The 25,649-nt window shown below is 34.8% G+C and overlaps 1 protein-coding gene across 2 annotated transcripts in view; it reads right to left on the bottom strand.

The window, feature by feature from the left end:
- Positions 1-10,583: 10,583 nt before the first annotated feature.
- LOC136038868 (sodium/calcium exchanger 1-like) overlaps positions 10,584-25,649 on the bottom strand; it is a 60,604-nt gene continuing 45,538 nt past the window's right edge. For both annotated transcript variants that reach the window (XR_010620336.1, XR_010620335.1), the window contains exons 2-3: positions 12,682-12,973; positions 10,584-11,016 (exon numbers count right to left, since the gene is read on the bottom strand). The gene's annotated coding sequence lies outside the window, so the exon portion shown is untranslated. The remainder of the gene's footprint in view (positions 11,017-12,681; positions 12,974-25,649) is intronic.

Consider the following 25,649-nt stretch of genomic DNA (forward strand, 5'->3'; position numbering starts at 1 on the left):
TATCATCAATGCATTATTTTGGTCTTAGACAACTGATAATCTCTTGGACAACTGATAATGTATTTTGGTCTTAGACAACTGATAATGTTCATAATGTCTGTTCAGTCTGTTGACTGAACAGACTGAATTTAGTCTGTTGACTGAACAGACTAAATTATTAGCACTTTTCATGCATTACAATCATTGTGGGGTCTAAAATTGTTAAAGGCAGGGGACAGTTGCAAGTAATTAATTGTCATCGATAATAATTGTTTTTGGGAAGTTGCAATTTGACATGGAGAGTACCAATTTTAACAAATACATATGGAAACGAAAGCTTTTCTTAAACGCGGATTGAATGACAAAACGACGAATGGAGGGGAGGGGGGATTGCTTGGTGCTTCGAAAACAGCTTTTATTACTTTTATGTTTTCCATTCATGATTACATTTTATTTAGGTTCAATGAATAAGCATACGCTCACGTATTTATTCATGTGCGGTTTCTTACATAATTTGGCTCGCAGATTTGGAATTCTACTTTGCTTTATAGGTAATAGCCAAAGACCTTTCAATGTTAGGCACCAAATTATACTATTTAAAATTCTACTCTTCATGAAAATGTTCCTCATTTTCTTTCTAACTTGTTGTGACTTTTCTTATGTTATTTCACCGACATTTAAAATCATGACAGCATAATGTCTCGGTTATTAGTGTGCTTTAACGGAGTTGATAAGTACACGGTGATGTCTTTTTGAGGAGGTAAAAATGGGGATATTTTTAAGGGGAGGTTCTTTTTTCCTCTAAAATGCAAAAGCTGATTAACAAAAAGAAAATAGAAGTATTGATAAAGGAAACGGACAAATTCAGTTCAGTTGATGATGTAGTCAATAGGCAAATAATAACTGAAAAACATTAATATATAATAGTCACTGAGCATCAGTAAACAAATAAGATAAAGGCTAAAATAATGATGGTAAAATGATAAAAAGGCTAATTATAGTTCTCAGTAAAATCAGGTCTTTGGTACCCAAACCTTTTCACTTTAGGATCTAGACTCTAAGTGGCAGTTTAGTAATTTCGAGACCTGTAGGTACCTTGGGTCGGAATAGCTGCTTGTTAATTTAGGTACCTCTGGAAATCTAACTATTAATATAGATGGCATTACTGTCTCTCCGTGTAAAGGAACACTGTGTGCAACTTAGAAACAATCAGTTTTCAACCCTCATAAGTTCTAAGCTTGGTTCCAAGAGGTAGAGCTTCTGGGAAATCCTTTCCGATTCTTTTTTCTTGGTCATGGCAATCATAAAGGCTTTATAAGCAAGAGTAGAACTATAAATCTTGTGAGTTTAAATTTTTGCTCATACCGGAAGGAGGTAAAGGTAGTAAATCAACGAAGATCTATTCTCAATTTACTTGTATCTATATTATTGACAGCGATTTCCTAGCATAACTGAGTTTCGTTCGATTTAACAAAACTTAGTTAACTAACAAGTCTACTTTTTCATTTTTAGCGTTTTATTTGTCAGAAAGTTAACCAAGTGAAGGAAGAAAGTTCATCAGGCTTTTGCCAATAGAACGGATAGTTTGGCAGAAAATTCCAAATTGCGGTAATATGAACCGTACAATGACAACAACGAAAATTTAACACCTCTTATTTCCTTTTATAAAAGAAAAGTAAACTCCAAGATTAAAAATGCTGCCTCTGAGTCACTGATTTTAATAAACAACTGCATCACTCAATCTGGGAAACCCTAAATGAATTACCATATTCTGCAAGAGGCAAGCCTTTTACCATGGAGGCAAGCATGAGCCATCCAGTTCAAATTTCTTGCCAGAAATTCCTTGTAGATACCAAAGAACGAAGAATTCTTAATAGTAATTTCGCAGACGACTAAATAATGATTGCGAAAAATGGCAAAATCTACTTATTAGTTAACTAATAAAGTAAATCGAACGAGGCTCTGTCTATCAACTAGTCAACAAGCTGGCAACCTTTCTTTTTGTATATACTGCGATACTATCTGCATTACTCTTGGGATTTCACCCATCAACCATTTTAGATACCCTTAAATTTATTAGGCATTGAAATTAGCAGGCTCTGGCCCGACATTAGATTCGAAGGGGTCCAGCCAGCGTTGCCAAAGCTTTGAGATAAACTGTACCAGTTTTTCAATGAAGATTGTACCACGAGATTAATTTGTACCATCCGAACAGCAGGTCAAACATTTGCCATACCAAAAAAAAAAATATTCGAAAGAATAAAACTTAAACAGATATCTGAGCCAGTATGCAGCAAGTAAATCCAAAATGTATCAGAAAATTTGGTTTTGCCACAAAATTTCCAAATGTACCGTATTGTAATAGGACCTCTAAATTGTACCAAAACGGTACAATTCTACCGCGTTAGCAGTGGTAAGCCTAAACCAGGTACAAAAGAACTGACTTCCGTTTCACCAAATAGTTATTGGTAGAATTAGTTATCTCGATTCTAAAAGAATTTTTCATTTATGGCCAATAGTAAAAATTAAAAAAAAACTTACACGATGCTTGCACATTTATTGATAGGCTAAACCTACTTAATGAAGCTAAGTCTTGCTTAGAATGTTACATTTGAGCTGAGTTTCAGTAATAGAAGCACTTTCCATATTAAAAAGACTTGTTTTGGTAATGTCATGGAAATAACTGACCTCCCCCACAATATTTTCATGAATTGTGGCCACTAGAAGAAATAAATGAACTTGATATTTACATATTTAATAAACTTAAGAAAGATATTCACTGGTTAATGGAGACACATAGTCAAATATTCAAAATGTATTATCCGTTCAAACCATGGAAAATAAGTAGATTAGAAGGAACTCTATTTGATACTCAACTGCCATCTACTCTCTCAAAGCAGGATTGTAATACCAGGCTTTAATATTGACTTGTTAATATTGATATACTATGCTGCTAGTATTCACCTGGTACAGCAGTCTTGAAAACGCGGTGGATTACTAGGAGTCAAGTGACTGTTAGCCTAATGCTCAATTCAGCATAATTTATTTGAGTATTATGACACGAAATGGATCCTATCTTGTATTAAAATAAAGCTTATTCTATAACGCATAAATAATTGTAATATAAAATCCTCAATGGACTACCTCACAACAGGAAAAAATGCCACATTCTCATCGTTAGGATGTGTTATATTTCGTTACCTATTGTGTAACACATAAGAAAATCCATGCACATTATTTTCTTTTCAATCTCTGAACAACACTGAACTTGAAGAGAAGATGAAAACTTGGCATAACAAGGTCAGAGCAGCTCTTGTTGCGACACATACAAAAGGGTTTCTTCATAAACAATAAATAAGGCCATATGCTAAGAGAAACATTAATCTTTACTAAGTCAACCCTTTTGTATCCACAATTCATCAATCAAACAACTAACAAATTTTTAAACAGCAGCGTGGGGTCTAGGATGAACAGGAGGAAAGTGGGGTGCCATATGGAGACCCCAACTTTCTGATGAAATGCTGCATCGTAATGAATGCTTTAACGACAACTTTAAAAAGCCGAAACAAAATATTTATGATTCTAATCGGCGATGAGATTCAAAACTAATTTTAGAGAGATGTTCCGAACACCATTTTTTTCGTTAAAGGATAATTATGCTATAGTGTTACAGCATTAGTTTGAGGGGCATTGGCCCCATTTTATGAAGAACAGTTTATGCTATTTTAAACTTCTAATTTTGCTCTGACTATATGTCAACAGGGTAGTATCTTTTCGTGAGCACCATGAAATAGAGCCATGTCTCATTTTTTTTACATCTTTCTTATAAAATTACAAATTTTCTCAGTTTATTTTTATGCATAAATAAATCATCTACAATGTCATTACACTGTATTCTGTATTTATTTAAAAGATTGATAAAACTAAAAAAAAAAAAACTCAAACGAGGCTTATTGAATAAATATAGAATTACAGACCTCGCCCCACTACCCACGGGTCAGAGATTGAAAAGAAAATAATGTGCATGGATTTTCTTATGTGTTACACAATAGGTAACGAAATATAACACATCCTAGCGATGAGAATGTGGGATTTTTTCCTGTTGTGAGGTAGTCCATTGAGGATTTTATATTACAATTATTTATGCGTTATAGAATAAGCTTAACAACATTCTAAAGGAGGCTCCTCATAGCAATTTCACGACCGGTATAGCCAAACGCAGTTAAAACGGTATAAAAGTACCCGGGGGTGGGGGGGAGGTTGGGGTCTTTTCTCTCCGAAATTCTGGATTTTATTAAATTTCTGTTCACATCTTCTTGAAATTAACAAATAACTATTTATTTTGTAAAATTCTAGTTAATTGACTTCTTGCTATCTCGGAAAGGGTTTATGTTAGGAGAATGAAACTTTCAGGGATGAATCTACAGACTAAAGTATGTCCCGGGAAGGTATTTTGAAGCAACTACCTCTACTCTTTCTCCCTCTAGAGGGCCCTGACCTTTAAAAATATGTGTCTTATAAAATTGAAACCTTGCAAAATAGATCTTCTGCTTAATTGAAGTACAACAAAATTGTTTTCAGCTTCATAACTTTGCTCAGTTCTATTTTATAAGGTTTTAAAGATATGCAAATATATATCCTAAATTTTGAAAAAAAATGTTGATATGGCTCAAAATTCTACTCAAATAACAGGAATTGCATTTTCAGAACTAAAGGCAGAGAAAAAGCAAATTGTAACTGAAAATTAAGATAAAATGTTGTTTTGTCAAAATTTCAATAGGTTTAGACCTGTCATGTAGGCAAATTTCAGGGCCCTCTAGAGGGAGAAGGAGTGGAGGTGGACACTTTAAAATACCTTCCCGGGACATGCTTTAGTCTGTAGATTCATCCCTGAAAGTTTAATTTTCCTAACCTAAACTCTTTCTGAGATAGCAAGAAGTCAATTAACTAGAATTTTACCATTTATTTTTTATTATTGACTTCCCCCTCCATTTGTTATGATTATTTGATCAAAAAAAAACATTGTACGTCCCTTTAGTAAGAATAGCCTACTCTTTTAAGGCGGGGGACTGTCCAATGGGGGTTGATAGCTATGATCATGTAGGCTAGTGCCTCATAGAATACAAGGCATTCAGGGTGCCGAGGGAGCGTTTTAGCTAGAAAATAGACGAGTGTCGGCATATTCTTTGAATCCATATCAGATTTCTTTGCTTCTCGGAGCCCTTAGCCAATATTTCTGAAAGGCGAGGATAAAAAATAAAGGTGAATTTGGTAAATGAAAAAGTTACTTCTGTAAAACAATTAGGGGTGGGGAGTGAGAGGATGCAGGGGAAAATTTACAGATAGTTTATGACTAATAGGCGAAGCCACATCTAACTGTGACCTCTAAGATTCTGATCCATTAGACTTGAGCCCCTTCCCCTGCCAAGGCGTAAATTAATGAAAATGTTGGGAGATGAAGAATATGTTCCTTTTCTTAATCTTTTCAACGAAAGTACAGTTTTTTTTTCAAATTTAAACCGCTCCCTAACCCAGTCGGCAGAAGTAACCTATACCAACCTCTTTTCCAATTAGGCAAAGAAGACTCCTGGGGGTGGAATTTAAATTGAATGGAAGAGTATTCTTGGTAAATGTTTAGTTTCGTTCCAGTTTAGAGCACTTAGAAATGTCAATTCTGGAAGCGCATCCATTTCTGGTTGTTCCTCCTCCTCCATGGGGCAAACTAAAAATGTGTAAATTGGGCCTTCTTACAGTAAACATTTCCTATAGAGCGAAGCATACTAGTCTATGAGACCCGTGGGTAGCGGGGCGAGGTCTGTATTCTATATTTATTCAATAAGCCTCGTTTGAGTTTTTTTAGTTTTATCAATCTTTTAAATAAATACAGAATACAGACCTCGGCCCGCTGCCCGCGGGGCTCATGGACTAATACCCTTCACTCTATTGGTAATGTTACATCTAAGGAAACCCACTTTACGCATTTTTAGTCTCGTTGGAGGGGGATTTTAGAAACCTAAAAAATGAATACGCTTCTCTAATAAATGACAAAGAAATAATCGTCAAAAGAAATAATATGCGATCGTCAGAATCTTGCTATATGCAGTAATACCCACTTTAGAGCACTTGGAACGAATCTAAACATTTGCCGTATTATTCTTACCAGTTCTTGCGATTCCATTCCAACAAAACCTTGGGATTAAATCGCTAAATTGATTTATTATGGAATTTTTCTCGGATTGTTCTCACGTGCCAGACAACAGTCATTGCTCACGCTCGGGTTTCTGGTGGGCAGACAGAATATCACCAGGCGCTGAACACTGTCCAGTTGGCAACGCGGCTTCATCGTGTTCGCAGACGTAAGATAAGAGTAAGTAGAATTGTATTGATATGGTATATCGGAAGATTCGGCTTAAAGTCTCAGCTTACACGTAATAAGTGGGCCATTTGAGCTAAATAACAGCACAAATAGAGGGGAGTGGGCCCATGAGCAGCAAATTTTGACATCATTTCATTCTTTCTCATTCAAAAAACTATTTTGACCTCCAGTTTCACTTAGTGTTTTGTAGCGAATGGACTATATGCCAAAGAGTTAATTAATGAGCCTTGTTACCTTTCAATCACTTCTGACTTATTAAAAAAAACAAAAAACATTAAAACTTTTTATTCCATTTCAGAAGAGTCCTTTCCAAATATTCCAAAATTTAGGCTCTATTTGATCTTAGTTTGATAGAGGATATAGAGAATAGTAGGGAATATAATCCGTCAAGCAATTGGATTTACTTTTGCTCAATGTTTTATTCGAAATGTTACTTTGTCTTTGTTTCTTTTAAAATTTATCAATGAGCCTTTGCCCTAAAATATGCTATGTACCTCATTTTTTTTCTTTTGTATAAAAAAGGGAATCTTTAAAAAAATCAGTGAGATTTCTGTTCGATTCGTAGTCTATCAAGGTATAACGTTCTCATCTTTCTAATATAATTGACAAATTAATATTTTCATAAGAAATATTATTTCTATAACTTTTGGTCATTTTCCTGAGATGTCTTTTGGAAAACAACATATATTCATCTCAGGATAAAAATAGCCTTATGATCTTGAATTCGACAATGTCTAACAAATTTATTTATCCTCAAGGATTTATTTATTAGTCCTTCTGAATAAAATAAGTAGTTACTCATACCCTTGGGGGCCCTTGCCCTAATGACTAATGGCTACCCTAATGGCTGCAAAAGTAAACCTAACTTGCACAATGCTCAAGCATTTTGATTGAAATGGCTTTTAGCCTTAAACGTGCAACATGATGTCAAATTTGCTTTTTTTTTTGAATAAGTGTATATATGTGCTTTTGGGTTTTATACAAATAGTCTTTGGACATGATTAAGGAAATAAAAAGTGGTTTATTTATAGTTAGCTTATTCAGCTTATTTTAGCGTTTATGTGTTAAATATTACACAACACATAAATATTTGCATGGATACCTTATGGTAATAGGGCCTTGTGAAAATACTCGTCAATTCGACGTGTCAAAATAAGCCTCGTTAAAATATAAGCTTTTCCTTTAGATTAATGGATGTTATATTCCCTCGGAAAATTTTCCCTTGGAAATATCCTCCTGTAAAAAAATTCCCAATCAAACAAAGTGGCCCTCTGAAAACTCCTCCAATATTTCCCTCCATGAGCCCCCCCCCCTAGCCGAAAATTTCACCACGTGCAAAACTAAACAGCCAAAAAGAAAATATGAACAAAAGAAAGAATCTTGAAATATTTTGCCTACTTTTCAAAATATAGGCAGAATATCCTATAGTATTTATTTTACATTCTTATTTATCTTGATTTTTTTTTCTTGTTTTTGGGGTGGAGCTATCATAGGAGGGTTCAAGTAATGGTATCATAGCTAGGTTCAAAAAAATAATTTGAACCTGCGAAATTACTGGAAACTGTAGAAGAGTTGCCCTATGTTAGAAGTGCACAGAAATAACAAGGTGGGACAAAAGAATACGAGTAATTACTCCCTCGTTGATTTGGTCTGGCACCAACCAAAGGTGGCCTTAGCCAGAATGTCTGGGGGCAATGGATTTCCACTTATTGGCTGGTCATCTTTACCGACTGATCTGGGTGATATTGTTATTACAATTACTGTTTTGTTCTACACCAGCTGGGATTTCTCTTCAAATTTTACACAAAGCTTGTTCCCAAAAATGAATGCCCGTGTTCTGCAGAGCTCATAGAAAGCTGTTTATACTCATCCAAAGGATTAATAATACGGCTTCTAGAGATATAACAGGATATCAATGGATATTCTTCTGAGTATCCACCAATCTTACTAGCTATATACTAGTATCACCGTTACGGTAGGTAAAGAAACACCTCACAAGGGATAGTCAATTCCTATGTTTAGACAGCCTGATTGCACTAAGGTCATTACTAAAAAAAATACTACAGTTGCCAACAATCTATGAAAAGGGGTTGAGCCTTATATCTCGAATCGGCAAAAACTTGTTATAAAGGGTATTTTCAATTACAACAGCAGAAAGAACTTGTTTCCCAAAGAGCATGGTGACTTTTTTTCCACACCTGGTAAGCATGTGTTTTTTCAGCATGGTCAACATGTTTTGGTTTATTCGTAATAGAATTTCTGTGATTTTTCTGTTAATTAGATTCTAGTATAAGCTAAAACGAAGCAAGTTGGTATAGATTATTAATATTTTTTTATTGGGGGGGGGGGCTGAAATACTACGCCTGCACGGTGGAAATTTGGCATTGGTTGCACGACTTTCACTGGTTTTAAGTTTTATTATTGAATTACTAAGTAAACATAGAGCATTCACTAACTGCGCATGTACCAATAAGATGATTAAATATAGACTTGTCTCACATTAAGAGCTAATCCTCTAAATGATCATTGCGATAGTAGCTTATTCTGCATTTTTTTTCAGGCGCTTATAATATGCACTGGATTGAATCAATATCCACTGAATTGAATTCCACTGTCTTGGAAAAATTTCCCTACTGTTCCTAAGTAGTGTTTGTTTAAACTTACCATGCATGCACTTATTCCCCACCCCTGCGTTAATCATTGGCTATCAAGCAATAAACGATGTCGTATGGGTCACGTGACATTGAAACCCTATGATTCAACCGTAGAATTTTATTGTTTTGCCCGTAGGATTTTGATTCTGACCTCTAAGCAGAGTTTCAAAAATAACTAAAATTTCGACATTCTTAAGAATCCATTTTTCATATTCTATACTCGAGTTAAATTTTTTCAATAATTGTATAAGTTTTCAGATGTGGTGTGACTTAGCTGACAACACTGATTTGCATCTTTAAGTAAGAGTTTTAGGGTCTATTCCGAAAATTGGAATAGGTTTAATATTCGATCCCACTCAAATAGCAAGCTTATGAAAAATATTATTGCACTTATGCTATAAATAATTAACGCTTAATGCTATAACCTCTTTTGTTCTAGAGTTACTTTCGATTTACGATCAACTCAAAATCTATTATAACAAAATTTTCACGAGTTTTACCGACCAAAAGCGTTAAGTACAGGTCTCCCCCACAGTCAAAAGTATAGCGTCTTTTCAACAATCGACGGTTTAAAAGGCGTTTTATATATTTTTTTGCTAATCTTCAACATTTTGGAAAATGTCATAAAATATATGCCGTATTTCCACGACCTTACTGCAAAGTTCTTTTGAAAAATCAAAATTCTTCTTCAATAATTTTATTTGGTTCTTAAAAGTGTCCTCTAGGCTTTCATACAAGCCTAGATACTCATGAAAACGCCCAAAGGTTTTTTGGGGTTAGTATGCTCATCCATAGACCAGAAGCTATCGTCAACGCAAAAGTACTGTATACATTGTTATTTCATTTAAAAATTCAATGCATGAAAACGATACATTTTCGCGAGAGAAAAGACACAATTTTAGAGATCAGAGCGGGCATATGTCGAATCCACTAAGTTAACAATCTTAAACCAAACAGCCTATATTGAAAGTAGAAATCCAGCACAAAAAGAAACGGAAAAGGCCATTAATATGAGTAGTGCAACCCTCATTTAACTCCCCAAAACAATTAGTGGCATTGGCTCTTCAATGAATACGCAATATATTTTCAATTGAAATTATTCTTTACCCGATGGTCAATATATTTGACAGAATGAGTTATTTTAGTCATTTTATAATTATTATAACTTCGCCATTAGTGAGCATATAGATACAGTAAACCCTAGCATTAAGGTTTTTGGACAAGCAAGATCCCCTTTCCTACTTTTATCAGGTTCACTCTATATATAAAAAAGTCCTAGCTACATTTTTTAAGTTATAGCATTAATCCGCAAAAATAAAATGGCGGGCCCAGAAATAGGTCTGTCGAAACTGTTTTTGAAACATAACCACAAAATCACTTTTCCTCCATGGCATCCCCTTCTTAAAAGGGGATGCTTAAAGTTGAAAGTATACAATAGTTGTTCGTGTATAATAAATGCTCTTCATTAATTATTTTGATAAACATAGTTATGTATTTATTTTAATTTTCCCTATCTTGTACTCCGTCCCTATGAACTATCCCTAAATCTAAGAACAACAAGCAGTTTGCAAGAATACAAAGAAACAATATTTTATTGATTAAATTTATATATAAATATAAAATAAAAAAATGTTCTTGTATGTTGAGTCAGGAAGAGGTTCTTTGGCAGGAGCAGAGGCCACATAATTGCAGCTTCAATGAGCAGTAAATTCGTTAGGTGAAGGATGAGCAAAAAAGAAAATCGATTAAAATTTTTTTAAGGGTTCTATTTTTTTTAGTAAAATATAAAAAGGGGATATACGCGAATTTTACTCAGATTCTATTTAACTTGAGGTTTAGAACCCTTGTTTTTTTTATTTAAACTTTAAAATTATAAGAAACCAGTTCTGCTGCACTGTCTTTTTATGTAAAAATAAGCGTCTATACACAAAAAGACGAATGCAACAGAGAACAGGCCTATACAGAGAAATTTACTTTCCGAAATTTACTGCCCAGCTACTTCATTATCTAGAAAAGAAAAGGAAAGTCAATCATTTGCAGACAATAGACAATATGTTTTTCCGAACTAAAAAATTTATGAAAGGATAAATTTTGAAGACTGGCTAAATACATTACAAGAGCGATAACCTCAAGATGGTTGCGATGTCTGGTCAAGACCTTTTTTCTTCATATGTAATTATGCTTGCTATTAACAAATCCTTTTAGACTTTCCTGGAACATTTTGTGATATAGGAAAATCACCGATACAAATGTGTTCCTTAAATCTAAATTAGTCAATACAAGAGAAATGCTAAATGTGAAAATGAGCACTACCTAAGGAGGGGCGGGGGTAGCATAGATAAGTTTTTGGCAGAAAAGAAATTTTCTGGGCATAAACTTTCATGAGTAGATAAGGTATGATTTAAAAAAATTACATTTTCTAAGAGCCCCACGAAGATAAAACCATCAAAAAATTGATGAAGAACTAATATATTATACAAGATATATATATATATATATATATATATATATATATATACATATATATATATACATATATATGTATATATTATCATTTTATCATATATATATAAATCACTTTAGCTCTTAAAGAGGGCACTATAACTTGAGAGGAGAGAGAGAGAGAGAGAGAGAGAGAGAGAGAGAGAGAGAGAGAGAGAGAGAGAGAGAGAGAGAGAGAGAGAGAGAGAGAGAGAGAGAGAGAGAGAGAGAGAGAGAGAGAGAGAGAGGGAGAGAGAGAGAGAGTCTAATTTTTCTAATATTATTATGGACTAAGCTTATTTACTACTGTTGACTATATTTTGTAATTAGGTAGATCATAAAACTATTTATGTAATTTTGTAACTTCAGGGCTAAAGTGTGCTGCCGGGATACTGTAGTCCTGTAATAATAAACCCTGAGATAGAAGACTGCAGCTAAAAAAAAATAGTATACGGTAACTCATTTCTCCTTTTTTCACATAGTTTATAATTTTCGGTATGAAGTCAAAATGGTCCATACGGCAGAAATTTTGCATTTTGGGGGTCGCAGATGCGTGTTCATTTGTTTTTTTTTTCAGGGGCGATCGTATTGAACCTCCCCGTAAGGCCCTTCCCACAAATTTGTCCGATGAAAATTTTGAGATAGCTATTTTGTTCCGGATAGCTTTTTGGCTCAATAAATATACCGTTGGGAATAAAATAACCCCCCCCCCTCTTAGCCTCTAGGGAATGGGCTGTAAGCTGTGATATTTGTTTATATTGTTCATATGCATTAATTGTTCAAACGTAATTCCTACGCACAGTTCACACCCATGTAAGTGAGCGTATAAATGCAAATCGAAAGGTTACAAGTTCAAAAAAAGGTCATTCTGTAATATTTTTCGGAAAAAAAAATATGAAAGAATGATGAAATGAAAAATGAAAAAAAAATGACTTGAAGTTTGATATAAAATAATACACTGAGGGTGTTGGTTTTCCAGAATTTTTTTTTTTTTTTTTTTAGCGAGGAGTGAATTTTCCAAGGGTTATCCTCCAGATGCTTGAATAGCGGGTATTTTACGCGAGGAAAGTTACTTTGAGGAAGTTTCTCTGGGGAAGAAATTTTTCATATACGAAAATTTATTTTTCAGGATTATTTGAGTTACGACAAGAGATTAACACTTAAGCGATTCGAAATATTTATCAAACTTACTAAATGACCTTCCATCACGAGCAACATTTTTTCTATACCAATTGTATGCTTGCGGTAGACAATATAGAGCTAACACTACAAATCCTTTGCTGTAGCTTAATTGTTCCATATATGTAGCTATTGTTCCATATAGAGCAACAATTCTTCAACAACAGACATTCTTCAACAGACAATTCTTCAACAACAGATTCTGCCCCAACAACAGACAGGGATGGAATATCGGGAGGAAGATTAATACAGCTGAAGTTTTGATAACTAGTGATGTCTAGGCTGACGGCAAAATATTATAAAACTGCAAAAAAAAGAATTACTGATTTCCTGACAAATTTAATGACTTTCCAGTTTTTGCGAAACGTCTGTAAAATATATTTATAAAAATTTATATCAGCGACTAAATGGGTAGAGATTTATTTAACTCGATTTAGCCTTTATTTATGTATATTCTGGTATTAACGGGTAATTGAGTGAGTGTTTTTGTCCTTCTTTAATTTTTTTTTTTTTTTTAAATTCATTAGGTTAAGAATCAGAGGATTGCAGCCGTCCGACATCAGGCTGTTTAAGCCTTCTCCGGGCGGTTGTGTGTATTTATAGTTTTTGTAATTTAGTAGTTAATAATAATAATAATAATAAAAATTTATCCTGGTAGTTGTTTTGTAACAGTTTTATTGTTTTGGAGGGGGGCAATTTCCCCTTTCACGTCTCCTCTGTTAACATCACTGAAAAGGGTATCAAGATATTTTCAATTCCGTTCAAATGAGCCCTCTCCCACTATCAAACTACCTCTGCTTTGGTACAATTACACTTGGAGTAAAAGAAGAAAAGAAAAAAACGATGCATATCAGTATTGATTCGGTAATGCCCATGCAAAAATGTGATCACGTCATATCTATGTGGGGGAAGGGGCAGTTTCAAAATATTTAGGATTTCAGGGTGTGTGTGCCTGGTTTCACGCTCTTTCTGAAATTCCAAAGGATTTCGTAGCGCAATCAGAAATTCCCGTTCAGTTGAATCTGAACGATAATTAATATTTCAAAAAGAGATATGCCTTCCATTAGGCAGTTTTTGTGGAAACCCATTTTTTAATTTCGGCAACTATGGGCTGTGACTTACTTTTTACTAGATAGCAACTACTGCTGCAAGAATGGCCCAATATTATCTCTATAAGCGAGCAATAGAAGTGTATGTATGTTTTTTTTTTCTTGAAAACGCCTCTATATTTTTTCGGGAAGATTTGTATCCTGGGATATTCTGGCCTTAAACAAGAGCTAAGAGCTCATATGGCACTTGTGACGAGAAATCGGATCCGGTCCAGTTATGTCAATCACGCCTCTAGAACTTGTGCTTATTCTCGAACTGGCCAAAGCACTAGAAATCCCCCAAAGAGACCGGAGGGAGGGAGGAGAAATCATGAAAATTGAGATACGTTTATCTCACGAACGCATGATCAGATCTTAATGAAACTTGATAGATAGAAAGATATCATGTCTCAGATTCTCCGTTTTCAATTCGGATCAGATCCGGACACTGGGGGGAGGGGGGGTTGGTGGAGAGGGGAAACGGAAATCTTGGAAACTGAAAATCTTGGAAAACGCTTAGAGTGGAGAGAACGGGATGAGACTTGATGGGAAGAAAAATCAGAAATTTTAGATGCATGATTGACATAACGTGACTAGATCCGATCTCTTTGGGGGAGTTGGGGGGATTTCTAGTGCTTTGGCGAGTTAGAGAATAAGCACAAGTTCTAGATACGTGATTGACCAAACCGGACCGGATCTGATCTCTCATCACAAGTGCCATATGAGCTCTTAGCTCTTGTTTAGAGTTTAGGATACTTGTGATCTGGGGCGCTCCTTACTTACAGTTCTATAGTACGAACTTTTTTATTATCCATCAAAATCCAAATAGATATCATTGAAATATTAATAGTTTTTCTGTGCTAGCAAAAGTATTGTATTCATAAAACTTTACAGTTTCATGAAATGTAGTTAAACAAATAGAAAAGGTTTTTCACTAAAGTAAGGAGCAAGTTTAAAACTTAAAATAAATATAAATTACTCTGTATATAAGGGGAATTTTCCCCTTCTCAACACTTAGTTCATTAGAAAAAAGTTTTTTAGTAATTTGAAAAAAAAAATTCCAGTTGTAGATTTTCTTAAAAATTTGAAAAAAAAAAAAAATTCACACTAAACAGTAGGGAGCTAAGGAGCAAGCAACCTCCTTCATACAAAGAATATTCTGTCCAAATAGACTCCAAATCTATTCATTGCTTTCAGTTGTAAAGCTCATGTAAAGTGATCAGATCTTAATGAAATCTAGAAGGATCTTGTGTTTTAGAACTCTCATTTTAAATCCCGACCAAATCCGGTAACACTGAAGGGAGTTGGAGGGGGAAAATGGAATTCTTGGAAAACGTGAAAATCGAGGTATCTTACGAATGGGTGATCGGATCTTAATGAAACTTGATATATAGAAGAATTTTATGTCTCAGATGCTCCATTTTCCTTTCGAATCGGATCCGGGGACATAAAGGGTTGGAGGGAGGGGGAACAGAAATCTTGGAAAATACTTAGAGCGGAGACATCGGAATAAAAATTGATGGGAAGAATAAGCACAGGTTATAGACACAAACAAGTCCAAGACACGTGGCTGACATACCGGACTGGATCCGCTCTCTGGGGGAGCTGATGGGTGGAGGCAACTTGGAAAAATTAGAAAAAAACGTGGTATTTGTAACTTACGAACGGTTGATCAGATCTTAATGAAATTCGATATTTAGAAGGATCTTGTGCTTCAGAGCTCTTATTCTAAATCCTGACCAGATCCGGTGACATTGGGGGGAGTTGGAGGGGGAAACCAGAAATCTTGGAAAACGTGAAAATTGAGGTATCTTACGAATAGGTGATCAGATCTTTATGAAACTTGATATATAGAAAGATTTTATGTCTCAGATGCACTATTTTCAATTTGAATCGGATCCGGAGACATAGGGGGTTGAAGGAGAGAAATGGATATCTTAGAAAACACTTAGATTCGAGACATTGGGATCATTTGGTCAATTGATCATCCCCGTTTGCATTCTCTGACAGTTCTGATTTCATAATCTAAGTCATTTTTACATAGTCATTTTTTACATTTACATAGTAATTTTTTACATTTTTCATTTTTTACATGCTCTCTTTTAACATAGTGTGTTTTGATTTAGCTGAAAATTTACTTCAGCATTCCATGAAACCTGCACATGAATGGCCTTGGGCTTTTTGAAAATGATAAATCCAAGATAATTAAAATAAACAATCATAATAAATTTAGAGATAACATGTACAGACAAAGATCATTTGAAGAAACTCTAAAACGAATAAATTTAAATTTAATATTAGTTCAAGCTTAAAACGAATAAAATATACTAAATATAGGAATTTGGCAACTGTCACAAACAACTTTCTATTTTTGTCAAAACGACTAGGACAAAAAAAAAATTAAATCACTATGATAACCAACATCACTGGAAAGTACTAATAAGCCTAAAAACATATTCAACATACAATAACCTTACTTCTTAGGAACTCTGCAATTCAAGATTATAGGTTATTTCATTACAATTTTACTGTTGATGTTATTGTGGGGTTTTTTTTTCAATGTTTTCAATGACATAAAGAAAACATTAGAGAAATAAATCGTTTTCAGTAAAGCTCAAATGGAACAACAGCATTTAGACTTCTATAATTATGGGGGGGATGGAGAGGGGGACAATAGCCAAACTCCTGTTTGTATTAATATTTGTTTGTTTTAAATTTGGTTCAATTTTCACTCGTTTGAAGATTTATTTGTTCATTTACATTTTTATTTAAAATTTTTATGTTACTCATGATGGTTAATTTTCATTCCTGTTTGTTTTGGGTTGATGTTCCTATAGTAATTTCCTTCTGTTGGCTTTAAGCTAGAGGTAGACTTTCAACTTAACTCTTTATTTTCAAAACAAAACTGCATGATCAGGCAAATAGAAAATGAAGCAAGTTAGGTTTATTTTATTTGCACTGTGACCTCATTTTGAAAAATATCCTCTATTTCACTATATTTTGAAAAGATTACTGTCACCAAACATCTGTAACAACATCTTTTGGAATGTTCTTAGAAAGCAACATAGTTGGCACACCTTGTTTCCTCCAATGTATGGTTTAATTTTATGATTTCCTCTAACGTATGGTACAATTCTTATTTCTACCAATGTATGGTATCACATGATGGTTTATTTTCATTCCTGTTAGGTTTTGCTTTAGGTTACAATAGAAATTTCCTTCTGTTGGTCTTAAGCTCAAAGTGGATCTTTCTTTTTTTTTTTAAAAATCTTTTCCGCTAAGTTTTTCTTCAATCATCTTGTTCAGTTCTGATAGCAAAATTTCTGTTATTGGTTATTATAATAAAATTTTGTCTAGTTTTTCATGGTTCCAGATTAAGAATTGAAATATTCAGTTCTAATTTATTAGTTCTAATTTGTGTCTTGTGATTTATCTCAATGTACCTCTCAACATTCCTTAAAAGCTTCAAAGAATACTATTAGTCACTTGTGGAAGACACACCGTTTGGACAACAAGGATGAACATAGTATTTTTTAACAGCTCAAAATCCCACTCATCTTTCTCTGAAAGTTTCAACTTAACATCCTTAAGTGTCCCTAAGATATACAAACTCCATTTTAACAAGCTAGATGTACATAAGAAAAAAAAAATTATTTGACATACCCTGAAAATTCCAACTAAATACCTTTAGCAAACCAACCCTCATACACTGCACATACGCAACTTTGACCAGTGGGATACATTTTGATTGAGTTCAACATATCCATCAAGTCTAAACATTGTGAAATGACGCCCTTACCAATTCCTTGGATACCATTTTGAAAACCAGAATGGCTTTTTTTTTCATTTAGGTCTATGTCTCATCCCATTTACTGACAATTCCAATTTACTAATTTTAGCCATTAGATTTGAAAAATGACAAAATTACCACAATGTATTTTTTTTAGATGGCCTGATTTTTTCTGGTCAACATGCTTAATTTAGGGCACTTCTTGTCTTAGCGTGGTTTTTAGCATGTTGGTATTTTGTTCCCGGTAAAGCATTAGTAGCTCAATATTGTAATGTAAATAAGAAAACTTTAAACTGAAAAACAAAATGTCGTGTGTCACCAAAAACTAGATAGTTTTGATAGTTTTTTGTTTGTACTAGCACCAGTTCTCTCTTAGAGGTTATCCATACTCTGATAAAAAATTGCTGTATTTGTTCAACATAGATGTATTTTATGCCACATTTCTAGCTGAGATTTCCTTCTGTGCTGAGTTATAGGATTTTTAGGCTGAGATTTATGTTTAATAGGTTTTGTTAGAAAGTGACAATTTATGTTTTGAAGCTATTTACTAGTTTACTTAATTTGCTACTTGATGGCATGGCCCTTGATATTAGCCTAGGAATTGTTGAATTTTTATTTTTTCTAAATTCCTGAATATTTGTCCAAAATATGCTAACATTTTCATGAAGAGCCAGGTTATGATTTGTACATGTTTTAGTACACACTAAGTCTGTCTAGCTTAGTTATGTGAGCAGAGATTATAATTACATAATAATGGTAATAATAAATTAAGCTTAAGTGTGTTATTAGATAAAACAATGAATAATGAAAAGGTACAACTAGAGGTTACAATTATGGCTCTTTTGTCCTGATGACAGTCGTTTACTTTTCTATTTTTAATTCTGGAGAGACAAAAACTGTTTGAAGAGCTGAGAGGACATATAGTAAATCATTGTACATCATATATAGAGGGCATATAGTACATCAGAAGTCAATTCATTAGGACTATTTTTACAGGTAGATATTGAATATAATTTTAATGTCCAAAAGTTTGTCTTCATCTTTCAGCTTAGCTCTGTACTTCCAAAACAAAACTACATGATAAGACAAAAAGAAAAAGAAGCAAGTTAGGTACCATTTTATATTTACATTGTGAAATTCCCAATACTTATGAGGGTGCCCTAAAAGCTAGTTAAAGTCTAGAAGTGCTACTCTACTGAAGGAATAACAATAGATACAATATTTTATTCTCCTTTTGGATATAATAATCATTGCCCAGAAAATGAAAAATAATCCTTGATGATTCAATTTGTAGTCTTTATAAGATATTTCTGCTATTAATCCTATCTAAGCTAGTTACAGATCACAGTTCAAGTACTTTGTTAACAAAGTTTTTAAGGAGTCTAGAACCTTGGTCCTTTTCCTCTGTGATTGAATGCAGATTTACCAAAATATTAGACAGGGAAAAAATTAGAAACAATATAGCTAATAGCCTAGTAATTACCACAAATACTAGGCCTAATATGACATTTAATAAAGAAATCAATTTATAACCTGATTAGCCTAATTTAATTATCAATGTAACTCCTTGGTACAATTCTACTTTAGCCAAGATATTGGGGTAAATATATGACTGTCCATATTATTGACTCACCAATAAAGTGAACATACCACTGAAGCCTTTTTTTGCTCTTTACAAAATAATAATTGTTTCAAATTCAAATTTAAGCACCTTTTGATCTAATCTAACCTTACTATAAATAATTTTGGCACTGAGAAAATGTAGTATTATTTGTCAAAAACAAGCCAAGAAAATGTAGTATTATTTTGTCATAAAAAGACCAATAACTCATGCTTTAATTGAAAATTCATCATTTTTAAGAGCTCAATAAGTGCCTAAATATAAATTTTGCAATAGAAACCATTATTTTATCTGTAAAGAGCAAAAAACAAGGTATTGAGTGGCATGTTCACTTTATTGCTAAGTCAATAACATGGACAGTCATATATATACCAAAATTGGAGATACATTGGGTAAAATTCTGGCTTATCTACTTTTTGCTATCTTGGAAAGGGGTTAGGTTACAAAAATGAACCTTTCAGGTATATGTCTACAGACTTAAGTATTTCATGTGAAGGGACTTTGTAGTATCTATATCCACTCCTTCTCCCTCTAGAGGGCAGTGACCTTTAAAAATCCTTGTGCTACAACAGTAAAACCCTGCAAAACTGATCTTATGCATAAAAGAAGAATATAAATACATGAAAACTGTTTTCAGCAGGAAAGGCTATCCTTTGCCGCTTTTTTTGGAAGCTCCTTTGCCCACAAATTTTTCATTTTAAGTATTAAATTATACTCTTAACTGCTTCTAAATGCAATGTAATCCTTGACCAAGGTAACTCATCACCAGTTTAGGCGGTGATTAAGTGAACTGATGGAACTCGAAAATCCCATGTTAAATTGAAAATTTATATTTAAAAAGTACTCAAGTATTGATTGGCGGAAGATGCCGCTTTTAAAATCAGGCCATAGCTTCTTGAAGATGCTACAAAATGTTTGAAAGGATTTTGTTCTATTTCCTCTAATTGCTTAGAAATCTTAGAAAATGTCTAGGTCTTTTTCACAAGTGTACTCTATGAAGGATATTGCTTTTGGAACAAAATCGGTACTATCATGAGCAGAAGACAATAACCTATAAGATGATTGGAACCATTTTTTGATGTATTTTCCTGTTTTCTAACCGTCCCCTAGAATATTTACAGCTACCTGAAATTTTTACAAGTCGGTTGCCAGAAAGAATCTTTTCAGATCACCGATAATATCCCCCAGAGACCAAAATGACAAGCTGGTATAATCAGCTGCTTGTTAATAGAGGTTGAAATTTTCATAAATTATTTCAATGCAATGAAGTAACCTAGAAATGAGAAATAGCCAGGAGCCTTCAGTAAAGTTGTGCACACAAAGCCAAAATCATGGGGAAAATTAAATCAAAGCGAGGTATGCATCTTAAAAGTGTTACCACACATAGACAGCGCCTTTGTAAAAAGTATTTAGAGCTTGGTAGATGCAAATATCCAAAATACCTAATAATGCGGTACGCCGAAGAACTAGACAAGTCAAGAGATTTAGGTCAAGCGACAAAACTTGAGATGGAGCAGAACCCCCTAGCTTCTTCCCCGTTGCCCTACTGGATCGTGACTGGTGGTAGAAACTTGGATTGCGACGAATTGAAGGATTGCCGACGGATTTTTGATCCTGCATTTTTCATGCGCGATCTGGAGATTAAAGTTTGGAAGCACAGGTGAGCTTTATTTTATACTCTATAAATTAAGCCGAATTCTTATGCGTTTTCATTTAAAATGTTTTTAAAAATCAAAGAAAGATTTTTCTTCTGGGTCTTGATAAAGTTTTCAAAGATTCAAAATTTATTATCAAAACTTATTATTATTTTCAAAGATTCAAAATTTAGTAATTATTTTAGAAAACTGAACCAATTATGCCTTAGACGATGCCGCATGTCAAGCTTGGATACAAATGTTCTAGCCCAAAAAGGAAGAGAGGGAGACGTTTTTTTAGAGAAATGGTCAAATAATTATTTTATTAATTAGGTCAAATAAATCAGGACCAAGAGACTCTATTTGCAGGAAAGATAAGAAGTTTTTGTTTGATATACCATAATATGTACTTAATAAGCAGAAGGAAGTAGATATACTGACGATTTACAACAGTAAAAACATTACAGAATAATAATAGTGAAAAACAATACTTTTATTATAATGGTCGATTGTGACAAAATAACAAGAGCTAAGGGCTCATGTAGCACTTGTGACGAGGTCGGAAGAGCCAAGAGCTCATATGGCATGAGCTGTAGCAAAATTTTAAGAATCAACAGATCGCTTTAAAAGGAAAATCAGAGGCTTAATGCCGGTCAGGACTAAAAATAAGAGCTCTGAGTCACAAGGTCCTTCTAAATGTCAAAATCCATTAAGATCCGATCACCCACTCGTAAGATAAAAATACCTCAATTTTTCTATTTTTTCCAAATTAACAACCCGCAGCTCCCCCAAAGACAACAGATCCGTTCCAATTATGTCAATCATGTATCTATAACTTGTGCTTTTTCTTCCCATCAAGTTTCATCCCGATCTCTCCACTCTAAGCATTTTCCAAGATTTCTGGTTTCCCCGTCCAACTCCCTCCAATGTCACTGGATCTGATCGGGATTTGAAACCTGTGTTCTAAACAATAAGATCCATCTAAATATCAAATTTCATTAAGATCTGATCAGCCGTTCGCTTATCACCTCCGAACTCCTTCCGTTTTTTATTTTTTCGTTTTTGAGTAATTTTTTTGAAGCTTGTGTCCTCCAATTTTCATTCGTTATGAATAACATCTAAAAATTTCGCAGTGGAGCGGCATCGACGACTTCGTGTCATTGCTTATAGTTTTTGATTTGTGAATCCTTTTCGTTTTTGGGATTAACGACACTTGTGACAACAAAGGTCCTTGCGCCGGTGGCGTATTTCCGCTATTCAGCAATTTGAAATGTCGAACAAAACGAAGAAATGTTTATCGAACGATGGATCGGTTTCGAAGCATGACGACCCAGGGCCTTTACGATTCCGAGACATTTGTTTAAATCCCCGCCCCCGAAAATAAGATCCTGGGAAAGGGTCTATATGTTGGCAAGTTCTTCAGTCTAAAACTTTTGGGAAAGTCTCATTCATTTTATTTTATTAAATAAATATTTTTTTTTTAGTTGCAAAGACATCAAGGACGTCCCAAATATGATGTTTGAAAAAGAATATCTACAAGGACTCCGAAGTAGATTTGTATTCAGATGTGAATCCTGCAAAGAGGAGGACTCAGTATTTACCGAAGCTCCTCCATCACGAAAAAAAGATAAAAATGCACCGCAAGCAGATGACAGAGAGACCAAAAATTTAAATCGTGAGATGGTCCTGGGAGCAATAAATGCTGGACTTACGCATGCCCAGATTGAGGAGCTTTTTTGTACATTAGGACTACATATTCCAGCGTCTGCAGGGTTTTCAAAGTACGAGCGTGAAATCTGCGAGAAAACAGAAAAACTCCTTGCCGAATATTTATTACAAAATGGAAAAGCAGAAAGAGAGGCAGCTTTGAGAGCTGGAGAAGGGTTCGACCACGAGGGTCTTGTGCAGACAACTGTAATTGTTGATGGAAGTTGGTGCACGCGAAGCTACGGGACTCGTTACAGAGCTTTATCTGGATGTGGTGTGGTGATTGGATACTACTCTAAGAAGCTGCTCCATATTGGCGTTCGAAACAAGTTTTGTGCTATGTGCTTTCGTTACAGAAATTCGGAAAAACCCCATCACAAGTGTTTTTTGAACTGGGATGGACCCTCAACAGGAATGGAAGCGGACATAATAGTAGAGGCATTTCGCTTAGCTCCAACAATGCACAAATTAAAATATAAGAGGTTCATTGCTGATGGAGACTCCAACTTGTATAATGAGTTGATCGCTAAGGTTCCATACGGACGGATGATTGAGAAAGTGGAATGCGTAAATCATGCCTGCAAATGCCTTACATCGCGATTGTATAACAAAAGGAAGACTGGTGGCCAAGAATGCTCAAAAAGGCTAACTCCAATAATGATTAAAAAGCTAAGTGGGTACGCCCGGGCAACGATCATCCGAATTAGCCAAGAAGGCAAAGGCGCAAAAGAATTAATAGAGGCTCTTAATGCCATTCCTCACCATTTCTTCACTGGTGATCACACAAAATGCCCTGGGCTCTGTAAAGACTCAGGTAGCAAAATGCCTCTTACGGATTGTCCCTCTATGATATTCCTCTGCCATGTCCTACAAGCATTTGAAACTCTAACAAGAAGAGCGCGACTACTGATTGGGAATAATACAAGCAACTTAGCTGAGTACTTTATGAGTATAGTTGCAAAATTAATATTAATAGGAGGGAAGCAATTCCTTGTGACTCAAAATGGTCGATATAATTCTCGAGTAGCAGCTGCTGGTGTTAAATATAGTAAAGGAGAGCTAGGAAGGCTTCATATATATAGAAAATCACAGGAAGGATACCACCTCGAGCGATGACAAAACTTTCAATGAGAAAATCTAGGCTAAGAGCTCTAAAGAAGAGGGCTCGAAAGTCAATGACTTGTCCCAATGAAATACTGAAGCAGAAGAAAGTAAATGAACCTGATGGGAAGTATGGGCCAAACGCAACAACTCCCAATCTTGCAGCTGTTGACTTCAAAATAATGAAGAGTGCCTTTTTACAACGGCTAGAGTGCAGCACTGAACAAATTCAAGAAATAGAAGCTGCGACTCGCCTACAAGGAGAAGACGACGGAAGCTGGTCAGCAGTACGCAGGGACAGAATAACGGCTTCATGGGCCGGAACTATAGCCAAGCGAAGGACGAAGATTGTAACCCCCTTGGCGCAAAAACTTCTTTATGTGCCATCAAAAGTGACTAAAGCAATGATACGGGCATACATTTGAACCAGTAGCTGCAAAAAAGTTTGAAAAATCGACCAGATTTAAAGTGGAGCGATGCGGTTTTTTTTGTGCACTATGAGCATGGCTTCATTGATGCCAGTCCAGATTACTTAGTAATTATGCCGTGCGGAAAAAGAGCACTTTTGGAAATAAAGCGTCCAGAAACTGCAAAAAATATGGAGATAGGCGAGTGGATAAAGAACAGAAAAGAGGCTAAGGCGGACTGTTGCATGGAAGTTGGAAAGAATGGACTGGTCAACCTCAAACGAGGCCACGACTACTTTTACCAAGTACAATGTCAGCTTGAATGTGCTCAGCTAGATACTTGCTTTTTCATGATTTTTACCCAGAAAGACTTCTACATTGAAAAGATAGACCGCGATCCAGACTTTAGGACCGAAAAGAATTTTCCCAAGCAAAAAGGATTCTTCGTGGATGCTTTGATCCCAGAGTTCCACGGGGGCTTCCAATACGAGAGCCGTACTTATAAGATTAATGGTCTAGTACCGGTAACAAGAAAATTTATTTTCCTGACATTCTATCCTTCTTTGTATTTATATACTTAATTTTATTATAATTTGAAATAAAATACCTTTGTTTATATTGCTTGTCCTCCAACTTTATCAAACAGTTCGTGGTAACGAACTGTAGTAAAGAGAGACCCGGCTTAATAGTAACCAAAACTCTTTTCAGTGACCAAAAAAATCGGAGGGCACCTAGGCCCCCGTCCCACGCTAATTATTTTCCCAAAGTCACCGGATCAAAGTTCTGAGATAGCCATTTTATTCAGCGTAGTCGAAGATCCTTATAACTATGTTTTTTGGGACGACTTACTCCCCCACAGTCCCCGTGGGTGGGGCTACAAGTTACAAATACTGACCAGTGATTACATATAGTAATGATTATTGGGAAGTGTACAGGCGTTTTCAGGGGCGTTTTCATTTGGTTGGGGGCAGGGGTTGAGAAGAGAGGGGTATGCTGGGGGAACTATTCCTGGAGGAATTTTTCATGGGGAAGAAAATTTCCATGAAGGGAGCGCAAGATTTTCTAGTATTATTTAAAAAAACAATGAAAAAATAAATATGACAAAGTTTTTTCAACTGAAAGTAAGGAGCAGCATTAAAACTTAAAAGGAACAGATATTATTACGCATATGAGGGGCTCACCTCCTCCTAATACCTCGCTCTTTACGCTAGTGTTTTTATAAATTTCAATTATTTATTCTACGGCTTTTGTGATTCAGAGGTCATTCTTATGAAATTGGGACAAAATTTAAGCTTGAGCGTGGAGAGCAAGGTACTGACGAGGGGGTGAACCCCCTCATATATGTAATAAAAATATGAGAATACAGAAGTTCCTTACTTAAGCTAATTTGTAAGTTACGTATATATTTAACTAATAAAATTTATTTTTACTAATAAAAAAATTCTTAAAAAATAAAAAGTTCTAGTTGCCTTTATAGGTAACCAAATAATCGGAGGGCAACTAGACCTCCTTCCCCGCTCCTTTTTTTCTCAAAATCATTCGATCAAAACTATGAGAAAGCCATTTAGTCAAGCTTTGCAAGACGCAGCCAAATATATTAATATTTGTCGGCTGAAGTATCTCACCAAAGGA

Source organism: Artemia franciscana, chromosome 18 (genome assembly GCF_032884065.1).
Source record: "Artemia franciscana chromosome 18, ASM3288406v1, whole genome shotgun sequence".
In the NCBI taxonomy this organism is placed as follows: domain Eukaryota; kingdom Metazoa; phylum Arthropoda; class Branchiopoda; order Anostraca; family Artemiidae; genus Artemia; species Artemia franciscana.